This window comes from Arachis ipaensis, chromosome B04, assembly GCF_000816755.2.
Source record: "Arachis ipaensis cultivar K30076 chromosome B04, Araip1.1, whole genome shotgun sequence".
Taxonomy (NCBI): domain Eukaryota; kingdom Viridiplantae; phylum Streptophyta; class Magnoliopsida; order Fabales; family Fabaceae; genus Arachis; species Arachis ipaensis.
In genome coordinates this window covers 103745398-103751878 of record NC_029788.2, presented here as the reverse complement: position 1 = coordinate 103751878, position 6481 = coordinate 103745398, and positions in this window count along the sequence as shown.

The following is a 6481-nucleotide window of genomic DNA, read 5'->3' as shown; positions in this document are numbered from 1 at the left end:
GGTTGCAAGATTTTAATATGTTATTTTTATTAGCAAAAATTATTTTTTTTTGAAGTTATCTTTTTTTATTGTCTTTTAAATGCCATAAACAAAAATATACATCTCTGTTTTTCAAAAAAATACAAATACATTTTTATAAAAGGATAATAAAAACTACTTATAGATTCCATATTAATTTCTTTAATTATATTTAAGGAACGAAAATCGTCTTTTAAAATAATAAAATAACATCAAAAGTGGCTAGCATTTCTTTCTTATTATATGTGACGAAAAATCATATGCAATTCTTGTAAAACATATAACAAAATACAAAAAGAGTAACAACAACTAGAAGAATAATATTTTATTATTATATGCCAGTTTCAAAAAAGCTAATTGTTCATCGTTAGAGTCATCGTTATATGCCTGCTTCAAAAAATTAATTCTACATAGTTAGAGCCATATGCATACATCTACTTCAAAAAAAAAGGTTTTTCCTAGTTAAAAATAATACATGATCTATTTTTGTTTGTACTATACAATATATTCATTATTCCCAAACATTTTCAAGTATTATGATTCCTGGACAAATATATATATAACAAATATAAATTAATACAAAGAGCTTATCATAATAAAATATTTTTTCAACATTTTTTTATCCTGGACAAACATATATAACAAATATAAATTAACACAAAGAGCTTATCATAATAAAATATTTTTTCAATATTTTTGTATTCAAACATACAATCACTCTTAAAGTATCAACAAAGGCTGATTTATAACCATGTGTTGACATAAATAAAACAAAGAAACATATATGAAAAATACATAAAATAAAGTCATACTTTATAGCAATACAAAATATAAAATCAATTATTAAAAACAATAACCTCAAAGTAACCAGAAATTAAGTTCATATAAAAATTATACCTGCAATGATGAATGTTTTCTGAAAATACCATATCTCCTAAGCGAACACAAGCAGCAGTTGTGAAATAGAAAAGAAGATGCAGTCGCATTTCAGGTGAGATACCAAAAAATTGGCGCTTTTTTTGTTCATTTTCACATAAAAATTGATAATATTGCATCTAATATGAACCTACCAAATCTAATTCAGTCAACATATTTGATACATCTAATTCACTAAAAAGACGAAGCCTATTTTGTTGCATGATAGTTAACCCTTTTTCAGCCATTGCAACTTGTCTTTCAATTAATGAGACTTATTTTTCGGCAACCGAAACCTACCTCTCAACCACAGAAACCTGTCTTTCAGCTGATTCAACCTGCCCCTGAGTCATAGCAACTTGTTGCTCAGCCACATCATGTACTTGCTAGAAAGATAATTACCTTCTTTTACAGCATTGGCCATGGTAGTAATTCCCAATGCAATGCAACTTTCTCATATTTCACCTCCAGAAAATTATTCATGGGAGACTTACGCTTTGTACCTCTTGAAGTTGAAGTCTCTCCTAATTAATTTGGCTGACTATGAAGGGCACTTAATGAATCTAAATTAGTAAAAAATGTAGGAGTATCATGTCTCATATTAACATTTATGTTAGAAAACCTAATGTTTTCAAATGAGTCATTTAAGTCAATGATATCTCTATCAAGTTGTTGAATCCTTTCTCGTAAAGTAACAACCCATTTACCAATAGTTCTATCAGCTCCAAACAACTCTTTTAAAGTATCATAATGCTTAATTTGCATTTTTTTTTCTATTTTTTTACATGTGGTTTCTCATACATAAAAAATATTTAAATTACTTTTGGCTAACTTCATCAATAGTATAAGTAATAAAAACAAAGTTTAAGATACTTTAATAAAATCTTGCTACACTTCTTCTTCAGCTTCAAACTTTCTAGTAACAAGATTATTCCACGCAAATTCACTTAAGTGATGAAATAAGTCATATGCTTTAGCAAAATGATCTTTCAATGTCTTCGTTTTATTTTTGATATAGTTCTTTGTTATGTGCGGGCCTATTGCTATACTCAAAATTTTCACAACATTGGCATATACTTTGGTTGTCCAGAAGCTATTGTGTCTATTACCTTTGAATGTTTCTTCTACTAATGCATTCAACAACACTTCATTCATATTATCAGACCATCTTAAGTTGTCTTTAGAAGGTTGATTATTTTTTGTTGTTTTATTCCCTTTATTTGGCATTATTTAACCTGTAACATCTATATCATCACTCATAATGTTTGATATACATTTTACATTTCAGTTACAATGTTATCTCGTAACAGTGTTGCATGTCTATATTTTTCATTACGTTGTTGATTTAATTGTGATTTATCTATGTTGCGTTCTTGTAGCAATTCTCGGTTAACCGCATCAATTATAGATTGATCAACATCGACATCTATAAAAAAGTTATGCAGTATACAACATGCCAAAAAAATGTCTCATAATTTCAAATGAATAATTAGGTTTAGTGTCGCCAACTATGATTGAGAATCTTTTCTTTAGAACTTCTAAACATATTTCAGTGATATTTCTTAATAAAGAATGTTGGTGGTTAAATAATTTTTTAGGATTTCGTAACTCACACACTAAATACTCTTTCAAGTGATACCCAATAGCTCTATATGGTGTAAGTATCCCAGGTTTCAGTATAAATCTAGCATTCCCTAAATAAAATTTTTGTACAACAGTTGCATACACATATTAAAGTATAACATACTGTGATGATGAATTTAACTTTATATAGATAATTTCATAAATTACACTATCACAGACCTTCGGGGATTCAAAGTGGATATTTCCTATTTAAAACATCTTTCAAAATTCTTGAGTTAGAGTCGGTTTCTTTCCAACCAGACAACACATAAGTGAATTTCATATTAAACACATAGGCAGTTAAAACATTGTGTGTGGGGTGAAATTTTCTTTGACAAAAATGAGGGACTTCTACCTGTGGTACCTTCACACGACTATGAGTTCCGTCTATGGCTCCAATGCAGTCCCTTTTTTAGAAAAATATATTGACATATTAACATAATATTTTTATAATTATTTCATTGACAATTACATAAATGTCACTAACTAAGTTAAAGGAGTTACCTTAAAAAAGAGATAGAATTGACTATTATTAAGTATTTCATGAGAAACATTCTCACCAGATGATTTCTTGAAGAATTCTTCCTCTAACGATAGCATAGGATGTAGAACATTGTAAAAGTAACGACTAATTGTCTCCTCTAAGCGGTGGAAGAAGAAAGACATGGTTCTAATTTTAACATTATGCTTTATAATATGTAGGAATTTAGCGACTTGCTCTTCAACTATAGAGCGAGTTGAATCTTTTACTCTACCAATTCCTCTTGACTTTTGACACAACTGTCTAAATACTTCAGGACCCATACGTATAACATCTCAATATTTTTTAGACTTCAGTAACCGTGTTATTAACTGAGTATGTCTAATTTCTCTTCCAAGTTGTCATCACTAATTTGTCTAGGCCTATATTGTGATAATAATTTCAAAAAATACAGCGCATGCACTGTAACACATGAAAGAGATCTGACACAAATATTTTGTCTCTTTTCTAACTCTTTCCTAACATGAATCAAGATTTATATTGGTTTAGGATGATATAGATTAGTAGGAGTGATTTGATTTACTTGAAATTTTGAGTCGTATATGACGTTTGTTCTATGTTCAACATTCGTATCTTCGACATTTTTGTTACCCATCTATAAAATATAATGTTTAGGGTGGACACATCAATAATAAAAGTAACCAGAAAGTTAAATTTTTTTTATTACAATATAACAATTTATTTGTTGAAAAAAAAAACTAAAATTTTATATAAAACTTTACTTTTACCTTATGCAATATAAAAACATGTATCTACCCATAAGATCCACCTATCATAATGAATTTGTCAAAGAATAAATTGATTTTAATTATATGAAAACTATTATCAAACTCTCTTCTTCTACATAAGCTAATATAGTTAAAGAATTTTGGAATTCAAATTAAATCATGAAGAATTCAAACTAAAAAACATAATTTTATACAACTAAAATTATATGAAAACTAGTCTCAAATTCCCTTCTTCCACATAAGCTAGTAAAATTAAAGGGTTTTCGAACTCAAATTTAAACCTTAAAAAATTCAAACTTAAAATCATAATCTTATACAACTAAACGTATATGGTAATTAGGGGTGCTAAAAAAATAGTTTAACCAAACTGATTTGTAATTGAAGTAAAACTATTTTACATAACTTAAAAAAACTGAACTGAAATTGTAATGTTTTTAATAAAAACTCGTTTATTAAAAACCTGTTTAATAGTCGCATATTTCTCTCTAACTTAGTCAAAGATTTTTGCATTTCTAATCTCAAAATATAACTTAGTCAATGCCTCACCTTACTCTTCAACATCACTTATTTTCTATTTAGCTTCAACAATAATAATAATTACAATAATAATATAACTTAGTTACAAAATAAACAAAACATTTCATATAGACAACAAAAAAAAAAAGCTTTCATCTTGTATAATAAGTCAACTTTCATTCAAATTTTTCATATAAGCTAGTATAGTTAAAAGATTTCGCAACTTAAATAAAAACTTTTAAGAACTCAATTTCAAAAACATAACCTTGTACAACTAAAATTATATGATAACTAGTCTCAAACTCCCTTCTTTCGCATAAACTAGGCAGTTAAAGAATTTTAGAACTCAAATTTAAACCTTCAAGAATTCAAACTCAAAAAACATAACCTCATATAAAAACATAACCTTATACAATTAAAATTATATAAAAACTAGTCTCAAACTTCTTTCTTTCACATAAGCTAGTACAATTAAACTGTTTTTGAACTCAAATTTAAACTTGTAAGGATTCGAACTCAAATATAATGTATTCATACGACTCTTTGGATGTTTCAATAAGGATAAGGTGAATGTCTGAACCTAAAATATCTCAGTCTCACTCTATGACATTCAAAAAATTAATCTATTTATTAGTAATAATATTACATATTTTAAAGATGTAAACTCTTTTCACATAAATTAATTTCAAAATAAAATTACGTTTTTGTTTTTTTACAAAATAAAATGATATGACATTAATTTACGAGGTTGAGATCTATATGCTATATCTGGCTGACGTACTTGGAGGGAAGACGGAATGGACTTTGCAATCTATTGTCACAATCCTAACGTTGTGGGACAGGCAAGAGTTTGCTTTTGCTAGAGTGAGTATTCTTAGAGCAGTTGTTACCAATCTTCATCTCCTTGATATTCACATGCAGATGATATCCCTTTTAATTGTCTAATGTGATTTGCCTTAACGAATTTTTACCTAAGAATTGCGAATAGCCTTAGGATTTTACTAGTTATGGATGCTTATGGTAAAAAGCCTAAAATTAATTAATGCATTGCTTTATTGCCAAAATTCAGTGGTATCATGCAACTAAAGGCACTTAATTAAATACCAATCCAATTAAAAATTCTTCTTTTTTGTACCAAACATAAATTGGTGTAGTGAAACATAAGTTCAAAGATGGTTGAATTTTTGAATTAGAATGAAGGACTCATTTGAAAGCAGAGAACAAAGAATTGATTATTTTTTCACTACAAAGATAAGAATCATCTATGGAATGTAAAAGCAGAATAATATCTCAGTTGCAAAACAAAAAAACTTCACAAACTATGTGAAGTGATGATTTTTTCATTTTATTTTGGGAGAAACTACGAAAATGATGAAAAAAGGACTCACCTTCATCTTGAAGATGCACGGATGAAGATGCGGTAGAGCTGTCACGAAAATGACAAATCTGCTATGGTGCTATGGACAACGACGGGAAGTTGCGGTGGTGCTGTTGAGGACGACGATGAAACGGGAGAAGAGAAGAGACGTGTTTTCAAGTTCTAGGAAGAATGAATTAGGAATTTCACTTTCTGTTACTTAAAGGGTAAATTTGTACTTTTACTTTTATTTGCACTTCTCTATAAGTTTTCTTTGCAACTTTGAAAAGAAAACATTTACATGGTCCCCACATACATTTTTTTTTCTACTCAATTTTGTTCTCATCCAAATAAAGAAAAAGTATTTTTTTTATTCATTTTCCTTCCTTACATTTTCTTTCTTTTCAAATTCTTCTAATCTAAACAATATATTAGAGAAGGTAATAGAACAACTGACTGGATGTCTAAAAAAAGTCTTAAAACTAGTCTGGATAACACTTTATTGATCAACTCTTTAGGGAGTCAGCTCAGGTTATTTTTTATGATAGCAGAGGGGTTACCATACCCTGTCAAGTTAGGAATGAATCCTCTTAAGTTTTTTCACTTAAGAGTGTAAAGTATGATCTATCACTATTAATTTTATAAGTGAAATAGAAAAATATATGAAATAGAAAATATTAAAGAGTTAGATCACACTTTACTCTCTCAATTGAAACAAAAAATTAAAAAGATCTATTTCGGTTAAGTTATACTGTAGTTTTGTTTTCTTGGGCCTTAGCCTCA